Source organism: Bombus pascuorum, chromosome 14, assembly GCF_905332965.1.
Source record: "Bombus pascuorum chromosome 14, iyBomPasc1.1, whole genome shotgun sequence".
Lineage (NCBI taxonomy): Eukaryota > Metazoa > Arthropoda > Insecta > Hymenoptera > Apidae > Bombus > Bombus pascuorum.
The window spans coordinates 2,135,069-2,157,711 of record NC_083501.1 but is presented as its reverse complement, the minus strand read 5'-3'; the positions used below and the strand labels follow the sequence as shown (position 1 = coordinate 2,157,711).

Sequence of the window (22,643 nt, the reverse complement as noted above, 5' to 3'; positions counted from 1 at the left end):
AGAAAAATGTTCAGTAAAGATCAGTCCAATTGAATTATATATTTAAATGAACCGCCGTTTAGAAAGCTCTTCCAATTGAATTTATATTAACGTTTTAACAAAGAGAACGTGTTAACGGATGATCGTGGTTTCTAACTCCGTTTACAATTTTACAAAAATTGACAACTTTAACTTCGCCCCTACAACTTGGTGAAAATTTCGTTAAATTAATTAGAGGACCAAATTTTGTCGAAAGCAAAAATGTCACATATCGAAGGAATTTAAAGTACTCGTGGAATTCACGGCCTCTAATTCCACTCTGGTCATTACTTTGACATAATATTCCATCTTCGAATATCTATATTCAAAGGTTCCAAGATTTTCACACAAATTCTGTACCGAATTCGTCTATTATCTTTTCAAAAGGTAGATGCTGCGATACCGCAAATACTTTTACCGCCTTAAAGTAATTAACTTAATTATTTGTAATATTATTAAAGCGATACGTGTTTCATAATATTCATAGTATTTCATCGGAAGCTCTGGTAGTTACATTTTTATTAAAAAAAAATTATACGATCAAATACCATAAACGATGAAAGGAATGTGTATAGAAAGATTGGTTTCCATATAACCTGGATTCGCAACCTGAGTGTCACGATCCCCAAAGGGGTCGCAGAGCTTTTTCCAGGGGGTCGTCACGTGTATTTTTAGTCGTAATTATTTTTATAAAAAATTTTATCCTTAAGATTTTCAATATGAAAAATTATTATATTCTACTACCGGTTATAACAGTGAATTTTCAAGAATACAAAATAATGGCACATGGAAAAAAATATCAGACTTCTAAAAATTGACATGTCGATAAAATTAAAATGTCTCTTTCGAAATTCTAGCCTGAAGCATTTGTGACGCACCGGTTTCGAATTTTCCAGAGAGGCGAAATTATTTCATGCGTAATTGCATTTGGTATATGAATCCCAAAAACCATGAAAATAGAACAGGATATTACTTTTCAATTCAGACGCAATGTAAATGTAGAGTAAATGTAATGTAAAGTAGAACGTGTGTGACAAAGTTTAATATATTTAATATATTCTTAAATCAATGATATATAATCGCATTTCTCCATGATAAGCTTTATATTTTTTCAAGAATACTCCGTGTGTGCTTTCAAACCATGCTGATTTCACTACACGATTTTAATAAACCGTAACATGCTTCTAATAAACGTATTTTTATACCTTTACGTTACATAAAGAAAAATAAACAAAATTGATTTCTCTCATAATTCTATTTAAAAGAAAAACACGGACTGCAATATAATTGGGTTTTGTGCTCGGTGAAAAGTAGATTATATTAAAGAAAAGTAATTTTTTCGCAATATTTCATCATCCTCGGAATAATTTTGTTTTGCTTAATAATTCACAAATGGAATTGACAGATATAACCCGAAGCTCGTATTTATTCGTCTTTCTATCGTTATTTTATGGAAATTCTGAAACCTCTAATTATCAAAAAACGCAATTTATTTTCTTTTAATGCAAAGTATTTTATTTCGCTTTTGTCTTTGTTGGCAAACAAGTAAAATCGTCAAAGCAAGTCAAATATTTAGAATTAAACGTTTCATATTCAAATCAATAGAGAGCAGACGCTGTTAGATTGCGACCAAGCGATAGCAAGTTGATGAAAATTTGTTTATGCTTGTTTACCCGAATTCATTGGCTTCTGCGTTCCATAGCCTAGCTTTTCTCGCTAAACTTTCATAACGAATAATAAAAGGATAAAACGACACGTAAAATAAGTATAAAATATACGGCTAAAATATATGACGTAATACGTTGGGAGAACTCAACAGATGAAAATGGCTTTTGCAAACACGCCTCCTAAAATGCTTCACAAAATTTTATAGATACTCCTACAACACTTTCTTTATGTTCGTAAAACGTAGACATGATTTATGTACGATGATGCTTGGTCACATTTTCCTGGCATTAGGTATCGGGAACGCTTAATATCATCAAAAGTAATGTACTACAAACTCTTATATGTAGCTGTATAAAATATTAACTATTCATACTTTTTTATACGATTTAAGAACCTTTTCGAATTTATCTCCGTGTTGTATTATATTAAAATCAGAGTGATTTGAACTACTCGCCATTTACATGATACAACATAGGTATGGAAGACGAAAGTGCTGAAAGCAACGCGGAAACCTGTTGATACAACTGTTATCTCGGTTAAACTTCTAAAACGCTATTGAAACTTCCACTTTATACGAAAAAAAACAGCAAGGGTAATTACGTTTAATGGTTGAATGCGATTCGGCTACAATTATTGTTTTCCACCTTAGGGCTTGAACAGTTTCATTAAACCATGACTTCGTTTAAAGCGGAATTGCATGATTTTATCTTGATTTAGTCGCTCCCTTTATATTTGTTTAACAGTCTACGAGGTATATTTAAATGTTTAACTCCGTTTTGGGAAAATACTTTTTTAGAAATCATTCGTTTGTTGTTTCGTGTTACGAAAGAAATTATTCTATTATCGTGAAGCGGATATTACACGAAGTTCTAACATTTTCCAAAGAATCGAAAACTAATCCGAATAATCCAATAAAACGTGCGCCGTTGAAATATCGTATATACGCGATACGATAATTGCCGGCATAATTAGACATAATTGTTTTAAAACCAGACAGTTCGGATAACACCGTGGAGAAATTAATCAGCTTGTACATACGTCGTTAATTAGCGAAATTAAGCGTATCCGGTATATGGAGGACCGCGGCTACGTTAAACTTCGATATTGTGCTGTATTTTAAATAGGTCCAAGAATTTTGATGGCCGCCCGTGCATTTATTACACGTTGGCTTGCTTTATCGATCGTGGTGTTTAATTATTTTTAACTACGATGTGCGCCAAGTCATTAATGCAGTATAAACTTTTCACCGTCGCTGGCTATCTGAAACCGTGAAGTGTGAAACATCGATACCGTTCAGATCTCTCTTTCTCCCTCTTAACAACGTGAACCGTTGTTGTTGCGTTAAAAGAGATAATAAAATTGAGAAATCGGAAAACGTTCATCCCTTGTTCCATTTATTTCACGCACTTTATCTTGATAAAATAAGTCTATCTTTGTGGCATATATACTGCGATATTTTATCGATGATCTATCTAAATGCTATGAGCAAAGTGTTGCTTAATGCCCATAAAGTGCCGCTTAAAAGGTGTCGTTATGGTAAAAGTGTACATAATACACAGAAAGGAATTTTCAATTTTTATGGTAAAAGCTTATAAAACCAGGGCACCCGTGAAAAGCCATTGTGAATTTCACATCTACCGGTCATTATTCATTTGTACCAAAATGGACTGTATCAAGTAGGTTCTATCATCTTCGTGAATTTTATTTGTATTAATCACATATATAACTATTAATTCTCTGCGGTTTACGATCTAACCAAGTCTTTCAAAAATACTGTTCAAAAAATGCCAATTATTTTAATTTTGGACAATTAGATTACCAAATACATCGATTAAAAGAATTCCTTCTTCCATTTCCTTTCCCTTTCCTTTATGCGGTCTTTTTGTTTGTTAGCGTTAAATAACATTTAATGATAATTACATTCTAGTATCGAGAAACGTGTAAATTGTATTTATCCGTAGTAATACTTTTATTTTATTAAATCTCAAATACATATACGCATAATGCTTGTTATGATTAAGCAGAATTCAATGTGATTAATAATTAACGACTACGATTATAAAATAATTTGTGGAATGAATGATGCCTGTGATCATTGGATAATTAATAGCCATGATTACGAGGTAATAGAATTCATTCAAACAGATACAGCTATCGAACACAATTGATTCGATAACTACAAAATGCCAACCGTGAAATCATACAAATCACAGGGTAGCTGAGTGAACTAACAATGCCAAAATTCGAATTCCCTAGACGCTTCTTAGAGCTGAAGATTTGCGGAGTTTGATTAGTTCAGATCAAATAACATCATCGGCTATTAGCTCGTCCCTGTCATTTGCTGCAATATTACTTATATCAAGAATATTGTATCGAATCCTCGAAAAAGTATCTCGACAAGCGTAATCACAGAACGATTCACAACTGTCTCTAAAGGTAAAAATCCTACAAACACATATCACGACGCAATTAACGTCGTTTCATCAGCCAGATCCTCAAATTGTCATTTCACTGGCAAACGTATTTGGCGAAGTCGCTGCGTTCTAATTCCGTTTTGAAACGTGCTAAACAGGAAGCAAGCCTTCATTAGTTACAGCAATTAATGGAATTGACTGGACACGAACTCTGAGAAACAGGTTATTTGTGTCACTGCACGTAGCATTAGAGGAAATGATAAACCGGACAGGTTTCGATAACATGGAAATTATTAATGAAATTCCGTTTGGATTATTTCGGTCAAACGTTTGTAATTCCATGTCGGAACCATGTCGGATGAAGCATGATTACAGTTGAAGTTTCGCTTTTCTCTATCAATCGATGATAATCGCTAAAGAAACGTTGAATTTAAAGATAATAAATAACGTTATGGTGATGTAGATGATAGCACGACGCATAAGGTATGACAATAAGCAATGATAACGTTATCTCGCATAATGCAACGTTACATATAGTAAGCGCAGCACAAACTGTTAGCGTTAGAAGCTGATCCTACTACATTTAGTAGAAAAATTATGGCTAAATGTATGAAACAAATCGATCTCTCTATGTAAAGGAGAAACTCAATTTTCATGAAAAGAAATTGTTTTATATAGGGAGGAATATAAAAGTTTAATAATGTAACTACCATACAGAAATAACGTTACAGGGAGATTCTGTAGAAGTTGAAATCGTTCTTTCTCCGCTGACAGAAGCTTATTTTCTCTGTGGAAAAGCTGACGATCAATCATTGTTTTTCAATACCTAAATTACATTCGCCACAAGTGACTGATGGTATTTATCTAGTATGGTGGCTTATATGCATCCCCTAGATAAAGGGGTATAATGGAACACGTGTTGCGCTCGCTGCTTCTATCTTATCGAGCTGAATAAAGTACAAGCGAGCTGTTAACGTATTTTAAAGAACCAGATGAATTGCCTGCCGCGTGATCTTCAAGATACATATGTCACGAATAAATGAACGATGATATAGTCGTATATAAAAAATATTATTACTTCAAACAAAGACCTACCTGATTTGAAGAACGTGCTTCTGCAGCTTAGTAACGGCGAATAAAACAAGTTAAAAGTAAAAGGAAACGTTTCTTTTTCAGTATGATGCAAGTTAAAGAAAATAATTTCTGAAGTTGTTGATGCAGGGTAATGGAAAATCGTCGAAAGTTTTCAACTTAAAGTTCATAGATTTCGATATTGAGGAGATTTAGGAAAGTTTGTAGAGCAAAGTGAAAGTGATAAAGTACAGGTTAGCAACCCGGCAAAGAGTTACTTCGAGGTCATCGATACTTTAGAAAATGACTCGGCAACTTTTCCTTTTTTTAACTGAAAAAAAATTTGCACCGGGTACGATCAACGTAGAATTTCAAGATTAAAGACGATCCTGCGAATCATCGATAATTAAATTGTGAAAGAATTTTATCTATAAAATATATTTTAATCTACGCTGAACCTTTCTATTGAAAACTTCCAAAATTTTATGAATTCTAGTTTGCGTAGGAAATTTTACATTATCGCGTAACAATAGCGCATTGTTGTTTTATTTGCTAATTAAAGCTACGATGAAATTTGTAACCTTATTTTGAGTCAATTTATTTGCCAAATTTAATATATTATAAACGATATATGTATAGATATGTGTATAGGTGAATACATTCATCTTGTCATTTTCATCATATTAAACGTGAAACCTTATGAATTTCTATATTATACGTCATTTTCCAGTGAAATCAGTTCTATAACTCACACTACCATACATACGTATGTGCATAATTAATATAAATTTATATAATAGCCCTTCTATTTTCAAAAATGCATATAACGATTTAGTTTCGAAATTGAAACGAGAATACACGTACATAGGTACAGCAATAGTAACGTGTTACTGTGCTTTTGCATATTAGTTCATTTAAGTATATAATTATTAATTATTGCAGATAATTGAATGTAATTGATGACAATTGACTGAGTAAATGCGAGTTGCAGTTTTGATCTAACTGGGAGGAGACACGTATATTGAAAGATGAAAACCGGATCGATTGAATATCCATTAGAGAATCCGAAAAAAGAGAAAGGGAAAAAATGAGACTGTAATTTGATTAAAATACAATTTCTTTGTTTGCAGGTATTCTTCGTGTTCTATCCTTCTTTTTTTAATTTGATAAAATATTTTTATAAAATTATATCGCATATTTTAATAAAATTGTCGTTTCATGTTATTCACGCGTTTTATGATTCGGTGCATTTATAGGTCAGTTTGAAATATTCTGCATCATAATATGGAAAGAAGTACGAAATATAAAGATAGCTCTTCGTTATTTTAGGCTGCAGGAAATGAAATTCTCGCTTCTTTTAAACGAAGCTTTGTTTTACGAACTAGGAAAAACGTCATTGTGCGTCTACGAATGAATTTTCTCAATCGGTAACTCTTCTGAAACGTACATACGTAAATATTGGATCTTCTACAAAATTAGAATATTAGCAGACTAATATTATAGGCATCGAATTTTATCCCATCGATGTTCAATTATGAAGGAGCTTATTAACCAAATTAAATCGCATAAATATTACTATCGTAGGTTACTAAACAATTGCCAATTTTCACCAGCGATATCGTCGTCAGATGTACTAAATGCACAAACACATTGAAATGCCAAAGAAGAACGCGCTACGAAACGGCAAGCGCTTCGCCGCGTAATCCCGATACAATTAACTTCGTTCAACTTCGTAGCAACCGAGTTCGAAACAAGTAGCAATGGCACGAAGCAGCTGCAAGCAGCAATATTCGCACGAGAACGGTCGTCCTCCTTAAGGGCATCGTTTGACAATGAGAGGAGAAAAACGGGTCATTGAAAAAATTGGCAAAAAAGATAAAGCAATTATGCTCTTCCCCTGCAGTTGACTGGAATCCTGCGTCGTCTCGCTAATCACAAGTCGACGAGTTTCGCTGTTTAGAAACGGCTACGCTTTAACGATCAGCCAGGGTCCCATTCAGTGAGCGCTCTATTCCCTTTGGCCATTTATATTCGGTCAAAGGTTTCCGTATATACTTGGATCTATGATGAAATTTCAATACGGCGCGAATTGCAAATCGGGGTAGATACTAAATTAAAGTAAATTAACAGACGAGATGACTATGGAATGAAAATTAGTTTGGTAGATAAGCCTTAATCACAATTAGTTTAGCACGATATTAGCTGTGACGCGTTTACACGATTCACTATGTATGAACATGATTCATGATTTTATAAATACAGAGTGATAAACGACCAAAATGGAACCGTACAAATTTTCTCACTTTACTTCTTTTACAACTTCCGCGGTTTATTCGATATCGCTCCCCTTCCAGTTAAAGCGTTCACAAACATAGCTGTTATAGTTTCGCGGAAATAGAATTGAAAAGGGCGACATATTGTTGCCCATATTACCCAATATTAATAGCATCGGTTGTCGCCACGCGTGTAAAGAACGAGTTCCAGCAAAGATTTCTCAAGTAGCTTGCATCTGTTAGAAAACTTGGAGAGCAAACCGTCGGTAATTTATGGGGGATACAAACGGTTCGATCTCTTGCTGGCTTCGTAATATATCACGTAGAACGCAAAGGATGCTACCGCTCGGTGTCAGGTGTAGCAGATTTCACCACTGTTGCAAAATGTTGGTTATAGCGTTTGTTGTTTGTCGTCCGGTGCACGTCTGAAGTTTTTATAATGGTTTCTCTCTCTCTGGCGATTCTCACGCTTTTTAAACTTTTGTCGACGCTTTTTAAAATCCAAACATTTTTAGTGGACGCACTATCATTTATCTAGATTCGTATATCTTCTCTCTATGACACGTACGCATCTTTCGACACGATCCTATCATCCAGGTAAAACCTCTTATTATCAATCGATCCTCGTAACGTTAAATCGTTGCAAAAGAATGTGACTAGAGGTTACAGGTAAAAATGTCGGGCATCCTTTAAAGCGAAGAACACTCCGCCAAAGGAATCTCTATTTAAAAAATTACCCGGTCTAGATTTAAAGAGCGAACTTTCACAACTTTCGCGGCAAGATTTATGAAACTTCGAGACTTCTTCCAAAACGCTTTGGTACGCGAAGACGCTCGGTTACGAAATTGCTCATGCGTTAGAATTTAGCTAGCTAGCTAGCTAGTTCCGTGGTGAGATAATATTCGAAATCAGTTTTGAACCGTCCCTGCAGCCAAGATTCTTTCTCCTTTATAACTTCTTGGATTATAATTTATTTCCATTTATTAATACGCGTCAAATAAGCATGAATTGTCGCTTTCCTCTGTCGCTGGCGACAACCGATTTTTCCAACATTCTTAAATTATTCCTGGACGATTAATTATATTTAAAGTATGCGAGCCATTTTTATAATTTCAAAGAAACTTGCTTTTGTGGAGTAAACGTAGTAAATTAATTCGCCCTTAATGAAATTTCTATCCAAATTGCGATTAAATTAAGAACTAGAAGTTCGATATGAGCAGTAGGATGGAAACTATGATGGAATATTCGAAGTATCAGATCGATGATAGTTAGAAACATCGTATGTTACAGATATCGATCTACGCTAATGAAATATTTTCTAGTTTATGAATGAAATATCGTACACTAAGGAAATTTCGTAAGGAAGTTTCTCACCGATACATCGAAATCATTAAAAATTGTCATGAGCTTAAATTTCATCTTGAGTTACGTGGTGGAATCGAAATCGAAGCTAATATTTTCTCGTTAATTGAAAAAAGAAATAATTACGTTATATCGGCGAGGGTTTATTTACACCAAGTCCTTCATTGCAATCCAACATTTATGGCGATCAAGCCATCCGTCTTACCGAGATATATCCTCGAGGGCAGATCTGGCCTTCCTGCGGATAAATCATCCCGGAGGCATCGGGACAGATGTCTCGTCACGTCGTGTCGACCTACCCATCGCAACCCACACGAGGAAGAAAAGCAATCGGTTACACTACTGGAGAATCGGGTTTAGTGTATCAGAAGTTAATGTGCAACAACAATGATATGATTATCAGGGTAGCTTAATAAAACCGTGGAATAGAATTTCTTCCAGTCTTTTACGGTCTAAGATATTTTTTTTTTTTTTTTTTGTTCACAATTCGGAAATATTTGATTGAACTCTAGACGTGAGAATTGGCTTTCGAATTATGGCAAATAAGCGACGCGATAATTTAAGTAATCTGATGATTAAGGTGACAAAATGTACGAAGGAAGCGTAGATAAGGAAGATGGCAAAAAGAAAACTTTCGAAGAGTTAAGTAAATAAAAGTTTATGAAATAATAAAAGAGAAAACTAAGATAAAGCGTGTAGAAGCCTTTAAACGTGTTAAGCGCAGCAACCTACCTACCACGACACCTAATTTAATATCCAGCTTCTCGAGTCGGATTCGTATCACGGCTCGAGCGAACTTTTCCTCGATATTTTCCCGTTAACCTTGCCTATTCTGGTCGGTCCAATAGTCAATTAACAAAATGTTCACCCGAATCTCGCGGGCCTCGCCTCTCAAATGAACCCTTAATTGTATATTTGTACGTGCAATCAGTGTGTAGTTCAACTGATCGTAGCAGCTAAACGACACTCTGCCAGGCTGTAATCGCCGTTTCGGCAAATTGAAGGAAACTTTAGCCATCCTGGTTATAGCCACCTTCGCAGGTGGACTCGAATTTCCATTCGAAACAGGCGAAAAAAAAACTGGTCTTGACTTTCATGGCGTGTACTACCGTGGAATTGATCTCGTTGTAAATTCGTAAAACGGATAACGTTATATAAAGAAAACAGAGAGTATCATCAAAGACAGTTTTATTACGAAAATGGAATATTAATACTTTAATCTACCGATAATGAAACAAGATTCGGTGAATTTAACGGTATCACCAATGATACCAAGCTCATTGGGAATAACAGAATTATTTTACATTATTATAATCCATTTTAGTTAAATTTTAATTAGATCCAGGCTTGTTATCGATACTGTAACGTAAACTTACTCTAATCGGAAATAGTAGAAGCAGGTAGAATGAGGTCATTCCTTGTTTCGTTGCAGTGAAGGATGACCTGATACGACATAGATATTTCTGTTCTGCAATCCTTTGTGATCTGATAGTTCTGTAATTACAGTTGTCGATAAAATCCACTGTACGCTGTAAACTTATTATCCCTGATTTTCAAATGATTAAGATTCTAATACTAGTTATTAATATCAAATTTCTAATTGCTTCGTCGCGTACGAAAATGTTAAAGTCGAAGTAACGTTTAATCTAAAACGAGAACAATTCGATCCTTAAATTAACGTAAATTCTGTATTTTCTTTTGATATAATATACGTTCGTAACAGTCATACACATACGTGCGTTAATAAAGAGATGCAAGAGGTAACGGTAATGTCCTCTTCTTAATTTGGATTTCTAGAGAATATTTGTTACTCGGACCAAGGTATACAGAGCTCCAAATATTTTATACTTACCATCGGTGTTCCGCTTTCCAACATTACTCTTACATTATTTATTCGCGATCTTCACGGAGGAACCAAAAACCTGTTCAAGCTGGGAACATGCTTTATCACTTTAAATACTTCGTCGATGTTGATATATAGCATAAAACCAATCTCTTCCGAAAGGGTTAACAATTTCACTATCGTTCCAGACTAAGGCTTAATTTTTGAAACTCAGGCGAAGAAGCTCGATCAAATTACGTTGCTTACTCGAGAGTACATTTCGCACAATTCGTTGCATAAACCTCCTTCGGCTATCGTAACACTTTGCATTTCACAGCTACATTCGATCCAGTCCAGAAAATCAGAATGAAATTCATACGTAGTTATGAACGAGACAACTGTTTAGTCTTCTACGTAGAACGCGTGAAAACTTCGACGCGTATAGTTAGCGAATCGTGTCAATTTTGAACGAGCAACGTTATATCGGCTCATGCTGATCCTCGGTAGTTGTAGAGAACGTCTGAACATTAGCGTCACACGTCGCTCTCTCTTTCCCTTCTCTCACTTAAATTCTATGGATTCTATCGTCCCGAGTTAATTGAACGACACTGTGTGTATCGTTTAACTAAACCAGATACAACGGAACAATTGTTAGAACGTATACAAGAAATGATCGCTTGAAATTTTCCGCGGTCTCCTCGGGAAAACTCGACAGATACAAGTTTTGTAATGGATATAATTAAAACGGAGGAATAGCCGCATCTTATTTTAACAATATATTTATAATTTGAATTTGACGATTTATTAAATTTATATTTATTCAATTGTATGATTAAATTATGTCGTTGTATAATGTCGAGTAATTACTCCAAGATAATTAAGCAAGTCGACGTTCGTAAAATATTGTAGATATCTCGGAGTTTTAATAAAAATAAAAAAAATAAAAGAAATAAGAATTTTAATAAAATTTTAGAATGTCATCCTTTCGAAATTTACAAAAGGTTCGGATCTTATCTTGTCTGAATCCTCAAAGTACAGCGGATTGGAGAAACATCATGGCAAAGAAAATACGTTTGGAAGGTACTGCAGCATATCGTCGAACATACAAATCGCTGGTCGTATAGAAACCGCGCCATTTAAAAGTTATCCGATTATGTACTCAGAGTCTTACTTTTAGTAAGTATTTAACAATGATCATCGACAAGTAGGAGTAATCGTCATAAAACAGAGAAGATGCTCACTAAGAAGAACCTTTGCATTCTCGTCGCACAGTCATGTCATTAATAGGATTTTTAAAATAAGAAGACGGAGAACAGAGGAGGCATTTTTAAAAACCGTAGCAAATATAGGGTTTCGTGTAAGAATACTTCTTCTACTTGTTCTCAATCTTTCTGCAATTGTTAGCTGGAGAAAAGATAAAAACCTATTAAGCATTATATTAATTTTTCCGCACAAAGAGATGACTAATATTAAAATTATAAATCCACTTAAAAAAGAAAGATATAAATTATGAGTTTACTTTCTTCTTTCTGACAAATATGTTTTTTATATTTTCATTCGATATTGTGATTGAATTCCAGACTGTTCTGGAATATGATACACTCGGGTATCGATATTCTCGTTTCCCCACGTTATGTTTTCCGAGTCATCGATAAAACAGCAGTATCCGAAGTTTAATTTTTCAAAATTATTTCCATTTAACAGCATTCAGCAATTACGCGCAGAACACCTATTACAAGAATAATATTTTAATAAAAATTTATTTCAAACGTTTTATATTTCAATATCTACAAGCAACAATTTATTAATACCTTTTGCAATTATTTTCACAATTAGTTCTCGGAAAAATTGATTTTCTTTCAGAAAAATAATTCGAATATTAAACGAGTAAAGCAAACGAAATTGTGGAAAGATAGTAAATGTTTCACCTACTCGATATGTCTGTTACAAAAGAGATTTAGCATAGCGACGCATAGTATAATACGAAAGTAATTAACGCAACACTTTTAACACAATTGAAGCGACAGCGTTACCTGCAGCTACTACAGAATGCCACGGTCCCTTTCGATTTTCGAACATGTTTGCGTAAAACGATTGCTTCGTTTCACTGGATCATTATTTCCGCGACCAATTCGCATTTATGTACACGGAATGAGCTGTACCTGTGGCGATCGTAAAATTCACAGGAATTCGAATATCATTACCAGATAATATTAGTCACGTTTATCTACAGAGTTAAATGCAGTATGTAATGGACAAAAGAAAGTTTGGAATATTAATGACTTTTTTTATCACGTTGGTAATAGTCGTCTGTTCTGCAATATATCGCTCTTGTCAGATGTAATACCATTTTATAAAATTACATCGGTTTCCGTACGTGTGCATTTATTGCATTATGTTCGTGGAATCATTTTTCACTTTATTTTATTAATCATTCGCATCCTCTTTTCCAGAGACACCGAGTAAAATATATATTACGCGTATAATCCGGGGAATACAACGTACCGTGTCTTCTACTATAAGAGAAAAAACGTGTTTAAATAATGGTCTAACAAATTTAGATAACAATGTTCAGGTAATAGAGTATTCTATCCATAATGAAGTATTACGTCGTGGGAAAAGGTGTCCAGCTTGTAATATACAAAGACACGCTTCCTTCTAGATACTCTTATACATGTTACACACGTTAGAAAGTAGTCTACTAATTAACGAAACAATATTGTATAATCGTCGTTCCTCTAACAATACGTATGAATGAAGAAACGAACAGATCGTTTGTGTATTACGCTCTATTTAATGAGAATTTAAAAGCGATTCATTAAATTGAAAAATATGTATGTTCTGTAATGTGGACATTGAGAGATATCGGTGAAACTCCAAGATTTGGAATCCAAAGTGTATTTAGGATCCAAATTTACTTTACAGATATAGAATCAACAACTCGGGTCGATATTACTCGTGGTCGAAGATTAAAATATAAAAGATATTGAAATAATAGTTGCAAAATTATTGATACTTTTATATTGTTAGCTGTTTAGCGTAGATGCGAGTTTCCGTTTTGTCACGTCAAGAACGTCGACTCTTTCTACTCGAAATATACATCGAGCTCGTATTCCACTTCCAGAAAGGTGTAACTCGAATTAAATTCGTGCCACATCGAAATAATATATTGGAAAAAACTTCAAGTAACTTGCTACAAAATTTCCTTCTCTACGACCTACTTCGCTCAATTCAAATTCTGCTTCCGCTGGAAGAAGAGATGGATGATAATAGAAATTCTGATCTTTTAAGAGCCACCACGGTATATCTTCTCAAACTCAAAAGGGATGAACCACGCAACGAATATCAAGAAATTTCCGTGATCAAAAACAAGATCAAAAACCTAACACCAATTCCACTTTCATTTTTCAGAACGAACCGCAACATCGACGTTGCGCTAAACGCATTCGAAACAAGCAACTACACACCACATATCGGAAATATCGCAATTTGCTGCTGTGAAACGTTGGAAGATTACAAAAAATCTCGCGAGATCGCTCGAAAAATCGTCAAAATTCGCGCGTTAACCAAAGGGATACTGCCTTTAATTTCGCCACTCGGATAGATTTTCCATTCGCGGAAAAAATTTCTCGGTTGTACGTCGGACAGAGTTGATTTACAGCGGCCGAGGTTTCTCCGATGGTCGACTGTTCCACGGACCGGAGCAATTCTGTCGGTTTGTGCCGCAGGGGACTCCGCGTCGTGCTCACACTTTGCCGCCGAATTTCACTTTTTATTCGCTGCAGCCAGACGCAAATGCATCCGTGGAGTTAAATTATTATTTTGCAACGGAAGTCGGGGAATAAACCCCACTGTACCTGAGCCACGCGCTCAATGAAACTTGGAAAAGCTGCAGAACGATGGAAGGGGTGGAAACAAAGAACGCAGCGCATGACGTCCAACCATCGGCCATTTATACCTTCGCGATATTGTGCATCGTGGCGAGGAGAACGGGGCAGAGCCAGCAGAAAAAAGCGGGGAGAAAGAATTAAGTAAGATTAAATTGATAAGCTGCATAACAGACAACGTCAAAGTGGCGTTCCCTTATCGAACTTTTATATCTCGGGCAAGATTATCGTCACGGAGATCGACCATGTTACTTTCGTGTTCGCCAAGTGTACGACACGATAAATATGCGAGCGAGATGCGATTTCGTTAGTAATTTTACAAAATTTTAACAGAATATTTCCATGATCGCGATAGAAACTGCCGAAATAATATAATTATCCGTTGTCCGAAATATTTGTGTAGATTTGTTTAAAATGACTATAGACGCAAATTATAATGACGATTAAATTAATGAAATTGTAATACTGGGAATATTTATATTTCTTGTTTGGGGATTGCGATGAATCAGTTTAATTAAATCTGTTATCCGATTGTTAAACGCCATTATCGTTTTATCGAAATGATATTAGAAATTACGTGAATTAATTCTACGTTTATATCGATCACAGTTTTAACGACTTTCGCGAAAAATAAAGTATCAGTTTGTACGTACATCATGCTTATCGAACTGTCATGTGTTTTATTGGATAACGGATAACGCGAATTAAAATTACTACGGCCGTATCAAAAAATGTGGAAAAATTGAAAATAACGTATTTACTATATTATCTACGATATATTCTTCTTATCTTTCTAGGCCGCTTCTATAAGAAAGCTCTATAATGTAAGCATAATTATGATCAGCCGGAGATACAGCAGTACGTACACTTTGGCCTAAGAGCAGTTTAGCGTACGAATTTACGATTATTTTTCTTTCTAAATATTCATATTTCACGATGACCTCGTTTCTACAAAAATTTTACGTACTTTTGTTAAAATCAAAAGAATATTCGAAACAGCTATTTTTCTCATGGAGTGCCTATAATTTTACTAAAATTAACAAGAATACTTCCGCTTCGCCATCTTCGCTCTTTATTAAATGTCACGGCAAAGTGCATCCTTGCGTTACATAAATTTATGCGCTATTTAAAATAACTATATCATCATCCGCATAAACGAGATGTCCAATATTTTGAAAGTTGCGTTACGTAAATCAAATGCTTCTAAAAAATAAAACTTTAATAATATTATATATTTACTTTTCATATTTAGTATTTTATATTTTATCCAGTTCATGAATTCAGCCTAATCTGCAATTATCTTGAGTGATATGCTCAACTTTATTAAAACTAAACATGAAATTTTGCTAATAATAAATATGTTAATTCGATGCTGTCCTATTTCCTCTTTTTTTTTTTTTTTTTTTTCCGTTGAAACTACTTTCTCAACCGTTAGATTGTTACTACCTGACTGAAATTCACTATGACGCTTCAATCTTGTTACTTCAGCACCTTTTTCTTCGGTTAGACGTCGCAGGAAAATGCATCTTTCCATATTATAAATTTATAACGTCATTAACACAACGCTTGAAATAGAAAATTGTAATAATCTATTGTTAATAAATACCAAGCAAATATCTTTTTGATAATACGAGAAAATTATAGCTTCGGCAAAAATTAACAGCGTAACTGTCTCATCGCTGAACGTCGTAGAAAATTGTATCTCTTTAATCCACTACTGCGACGTAACTGGATAATACACATCTCATAATAGAATATCGCCGTTTGATATTTATTGACAATCATGCTTTAATAAGTGCGATTGAAAAAACGCGTTCCATTGTTCTCTGTTCATTATTACCCACACGCACGATAGTACCGTATCATTAAACGTAATAGAAACAACAACAATTGAAAAACTGGAAATTGATTCTCGCTGAGATATTGCAAGGAAATAATCCTACGTACTTACAAAATATTGCGATCGATAGCTTGATAAAGTCAATAAGTTTTGAATATCAAACGTTGCGTTTATATTTTATATAAAATAAACACGTTTATCATTGACAATTTTTCCAAAGCGATATAAAATTTATACGTGGACAATAAATCGTTAACTATTAAGTTGCAGTATACGAAATTCAAGACTTTAAATGGCCCATAAGTTGTCAAATAAATGTGAAACCCTTTCCAGTTAAATGAAAGTTTCAGCTTAAATTTCAAGATTCAGCTTCTCGTTCGTAAGAATAAAATTTATTCAAGGGGAAGAAAGGAAGATATAAAACACGGTAAAATTAATCGTCTCAGAAAACCTGGACCAACGAACGTTCTCATCTTGACGACTGTAATTCTTCGATTTAAAGAAAGACAGTGAAGCTAATCGACTGTGCAGTCGTTGGAAAACCGGTGAAACTAAATCTGATAATCAGAAAATCAACGCTTCGTTTACCACGATAACTTCGAATAGAACGAGACTTCCCGATGACCGGAAAAGAATCACCGGAAGCGATCGCTGTGCTCATTGCGGCGCAACTCCGGCAAAGACGACCATTAGCTCGAAGTATGCAGAATTTTCAAACGCGTTAACTTGCTCCAATATTTCGCCACCCTAAGACAACTTTCAAACTGGAGTATTTGCCATAATTGAAGGTTCGAAATGGCAAAGGCGATAAGTGGCTTTGGTGGTTTCAGGTGTTCGAGTAACGTCATCTGCGTGGAAGGTTGAAAGGATCGCAAAATTTTTGACAAAATATGGCAGCTTCGTGGCTTTCTAGAAGCTTAAAAGCCTTCAGCGACGATAGCGAATTTTCGTGTTTCCAAACAAAGTTTAGAATCGTCTAATTTTATCGTTCCGTCGATATCGTCGAATGCCACCGATTCGTTTAATTTCGATAAATTTTTGTATTAAGAAACTACGCTTTTTCAATTTAAAATTCCTACAATTCTTCCGAAAGACTTTCTCCTTAAAGTAGGTACATCACGATTTTTAAACGAAACTACCGTCACGTAGCAAACATGATTTCTTGACTTAATAAACTGGCTAATTAATCAATTGCAAGGTTAAATTGTCTGGAATGCGCTTTAACGTTGCAGAGTTCTTAAATTTTCTTCGCAATAAAGTAATCTCAAGACCACTCGACTACGTTTGACGAGTATAGTCGCTCGCATCGAAAACGTATACAATTACTTCACGTACGATAAAGAACCATTTAAATATCAAAGTAATAATTCATCGGCGTGTATGTAATATGTAAGAAACAGCAGGATAAGACTTATTAAAAGTTTATCTCGTCTCGATCGAATATAACGCAAGAACATATCCGTCTGTTATTCTAAACGCTTTTCAGATATCTTTCTGTCTTTGCTCGCTACTCAACGTTCATTTCTACAGCTATCCTAACGCTATTCTCGCCTTTCGATTCGAAACGAGCTCGGTAATAAATCAAATTAATTCCGCTGCGTTCAACAAAAGATAAAACTAGCTTCCATTCTTTACCAACAAACGTACCACCACGTTAAAACCGTTCGAGAAATCTTTTCCCGATTATAATCCCTCCACTTTCTCGATTTCTTCAACGTCACTCTCTCCTCCGATAACTAGGATAAACCTATTTTCCCTATTATCACTCGGAACCACAAAATCACTGATTCGTGTACGATTTCAAACGTCTGGAAATTCGAATCGTCGGACGCGTCGGAACAATCGTCGCAGGTTTGCGCGATTTCCACACAAAAGCATCGAACGAACGACCCTCAAAAGCTTTGATAAAAGTATTCTCTGCACCTACCTGGATGAGCCGAGCTGGATCGTCGAAGTGGAAGTCGCGAAGTAAACGCGATGAAACGAAGGAGTCAACACACGAGGGCGACAAGACGATACTGCGACGATGACAAAGACAACGAGGAGAAGCTGCAACTTGGCCGATTCGCGATCGAGTGGAAGAGAAAAAAAAGACGAATCGAGCGGGCTGATCACCGTGAACAAACAGCGAACGAGCGCACGACGCGATTGACGGACAGATGAAGCACAAAGTGCGCGCAGCGAGCTCCAGCTTCTCCTCTTTATACCCTCGAACTTGCACCTGTGCTTGCGCAGATCGGCCTCTTAAGCTTCGTCCACTCGGTTTCTTCGTCCGTTCGGCACGGGCTACCACGTGCTCTACTAAACGCGCTGTGTATCGATGCTTCGTGGATATTTCAAATCGAATCTTTCATTCTTTTCGACGATTCCTCGATTCTCGCTTCAACATTTACCACCGAGCACTGCACGGCGCCCCATCTTTCAGCCTCGCGTTGCTTTCCTCTCCGCTTTCCAGTGCTCTCCATTTTTCCACGAATAGCTGTTTGACTTTTCTATATATTTCAGCGAACTTTGATGACAAAGGGAGACTGGAATTAGGCGATTAAGAAAGTAAAGTGATCGGTTTAGAGAGGGTCGCATGATAATCGAAAAGTTTTGCTGGATAATGTGTGGAGTCCGGCGCAAGTTTCAACGTATACGTTGATAAATCAATATCAAAGGAAATTAGCGAAAATAATGGAATTTTGTTTTTCCACCGATGGTCTCTTCATGACGACGAGGCAAACGGGGTAAAATAAAATACAAATTTTAAGAAACATATCCGAACGAATCGAAGTAAATCTTTTTACACGCATAAATGTACGACCGATATCCGCTTCGATAAATTCTTCGAGTAACGAGATAATATTTGGATAAAATCCAAAAATTAATTAGACAAGTAGGTGGAAGTAATCGCAGATTGTGTTTGGCAATTTGTGGCGAAGTTTATGAATAATTAGAATTTTTTCTTTTTGTCTCTACCTTTTCCTTTTTATTTCTTTGCGTTGACCTCGCGGACCAGGATGGGCAATTAGCCAAGGACCCAGTTTTAGGCAATGTGCGCCACGATACGCACATAATTTCCAGTCTGTTGTTTAATAGCGGCTTCTTGCACACCGTACCACCACACATATTTTCGATTACGCTCACACAGAATATATAAACGTCTTGCCGACTCTAAAATTCTAAACACCAAATAAAACATAGCCCTTTGAACAACGAGAAGCTGTTTAAGATTTTAAGCAGAAACGCGATGGCTGCACGCGAGAACACGTATTTCACGCTCAAAGTAGACTATCATAGGAATTATTCTTTCATTTATTCCGAATTAACGCCTCTCGTGGTAAATATTAATAAATCTCCTCTGGCAACGGTTCTTTTTATCCTAATTTCAATGCGTTCAGATACATCGAATATACCTAAGATATCCAATTTTTTCATCCGAACGTATTATTCCGTGTAAAAGTTAACAGGCGACGTAGCGGCAACATTGAAGTTTCTCTTTTTATCAAAAGCCATTTTATCGCTCGAGATTCTCGTTCGCTAAATATTTATGCTTTATCAGATTGCAGCATAGCGCAAAATAAAGAATTTATTTTGCAATTTTAAGGTGTACTTTTTACGTACACCCTTTTTGGCCTCATTCCAAATTAATACACCGAGTGAATAAATAATGCGAGCTGGCTATAGATTCGCGGCAGACCGAAGATCGACTAAAATTTAAAATTAAAGCAAAATATACGATAATTAATATAATTAACATAGCTGGGCTGTATATCGCGTTACGTTATTAAAAATCTGCCGTAATTGCTTCGTTTATTTTCAAACAGTACACTTTCGATAGCTCGTCCTCTTCTAAATTCCATTCCAATTTTACTTGCGAATGATATTTAAAACATCGCAATTTTCAGTTATGGTTTAGATTGCCTGAAAATGTTAAATCATCTTCTCCGGAATTATTCGGAACAATTCCAAACGCAGCTCTCTCGTTATCGTTGATGCGTCTATATCACTTTTTCAGTTAATTCCTCTCTCCGGATGTAAAGGTAGAAGGAAGAAAGAATTCAATTAACATTACGTAAGAGCGTCTTCTGTGTCAAATACGGTGACCATATTGACTGGGTAGAATTAAAAAAGCGACAAAAGATTCGCGGGAAAGGACGAACAAGTTGGAACGGAGCCACGTTAACAAGTTACGATGTCAGGATAGAAATGTTTGTTAAGAAAGACCTGTGTAACTGAAATTGTGTATCGAGAACAATGGAAACAGATGGAGGATCGATCGGTTATGCATTGCCGCTGATACCTTGATTGATACGTAGACAGATGTACAATGAAACGTCAATTAAACAAACTAATTGGTATCATAACGAGGTCGTTCGAATGGCTAAAAATTTACCGATCGCTAGCAAAGATTTTCGCAAAAACGCAGCATGTTTAAAGCGTTTTCACGCATCAGCCATGGATATTCTTCTTTTCTCGCGGCAGACGTCTATAATTTCCAATTTATTTTCCCTCGAATATAATTCTCAAACTACAAAATCGAAACTAAAGTTGCAGTTTAAACTAAACTTTCTTGTTTACGTATGATCGAAATCACAATCCATGCCGTGTGTGTGACATTATAAAGCAAAAGGTTAATCGCGAATGAAATTTCCCGATTCTGATTTAATGTTTTTCGAGCGTAAAAGTGCAATAATTTGGAAACGATGCATAACGAAGAAAGAGATTAAAGTCGTATTACGTGCGACTTAGGAACGACAAGATTCTGCATATATTATAAATTTATAACACACGCTATAAATACAAGCGAACACGCACTTGTCAAGAACATAAGTGTGTTGGTCGTAATTTCGCTTAAGAAAGCGAATGTACACGAAGCTAATACAAATAGCTTTATATCGCTGTTATTAAATTATGCGATAACTTCAGCAACGAGTTAATTCTTCCTTTTCAAGTTAGAAGCTTAACATCGTAGTTGATACGCTCTTTGCGCATAATAAATATATATTATACCCAAGTACCAATAAATGAAAAGGAGAAAACTCGATCGCATGACATTTTTCGTACAACAATTTCTCCGTTGCATTTTATTCCTTCCACTTTTTGTCGTCGGATTCAAATATGTGCCGCATATAAATACTTCAAAGTAGGAACAGCTATGAGAATTTCTCTTTCTCTCTCTCTTTCTGCTGTACAGAACAATTCACCGGAAATTGTTCTCCTAACTTCGAATACGCTAAACTCTTATCGAATAGAGTTAAATATTCCGCAACAAATTATAAACGTTTCGATCGTACTGTTTTTTACCGGAATCTGTATAGCGCTTTCTTCTTATTGCGCGAGGAATTCGAATAGCACATGGTATATAAAAACGAAAGTCGAAAGTTAAACTTTTAATCAACGAAGAATTTAAAAACAACGGATATCGAGGAACCGAACTCTCCTTTACGGATACAGCGTATTATAATGTTGTTAATAGTCATTTGAGAATCTATACATTGGAGAATCTTCATAGAACCAATTAGCCAAACTTATTTTAAGCTGGAAACGTAATACGAGGCAGCTAACCAAGGATCAAGAGAAAATCTCCGTTTTCAGACGAACGGCTGTACTTTGATAATACCAAGAAACGAAGTATCGTAACGTATCATTGACCAAAAAATCCCCTGAAAATACGCCCCGATTCTTCGACCAGAGTATCAAAAAACACAGAAAACAGTTAAATTCGCTGTATGAAATTTATAATAGCGCAGGAATAATTATGCCGTAACGTAGAAATAGCCGCATACTCTGCTGTTAATTATTAATTTATTTGCACGTTCCATTATCACCTGTGAAAAATGACGAAACTCTGCCTGTATGGATGTACCAGTCGAACGAACGCAAGACCACTCGTTATGCTAATGAGAATACGATCGTTGCGAAGCGAAAATAGAATACCATCGTGAAACGTTCTATCGTTTTCGCGGATATTGTCGTAAAAAGAAAAAAAAATCCCGACTGGAAAAAAGCATTGGCAGAGGAAACTTGGACCGATCTAGGTTTCAAGCCTGTGCATGACATCTCCGGGAAGCGATGCTCTGGTTTGCTGGCTTCCGTCAATCAAACCGCAACTTACCTACCACCTTCGATCGCGGATTTCATGGGTTTCGGTGCACGTCGAGTTAACTTGATTTATAAGAGGTATAAATTGCGATCGTCGCGACAGGTCAGTGTATGTAATGCCAAGATCTATTAATTAGAGCCGCGCGATATAATTTTGTTACGATGGACGATCCCGAGCCTGATACAACGCGAGAAAATAGC

The 22,643-nt window shown here is 35.7% G+C and overlaps 1 protein-coding gene across 1 annotated transcript in view; it reads right to left on the bottom strand.

Moving 5' to 3' along the window:
* The window catches only part of LOC132914279 (calexcitin-2), a 44,516-nt gene extending 25,973 nt beyond the window's left edge, over window positions 1-18,543 (bottom strand). The window contains exon 1 of the mRNA XM_060973267.1: window positions 18,283-18,543. The gene's annotated coding sequence lies outside the window, so the exon portion shown is untranslated. The remainder of the gene's footprint in view (window positions 1-18,282) is intronic.
* Window positions 18,544-22,643: the final 4,100 nt, after the last annotated feature.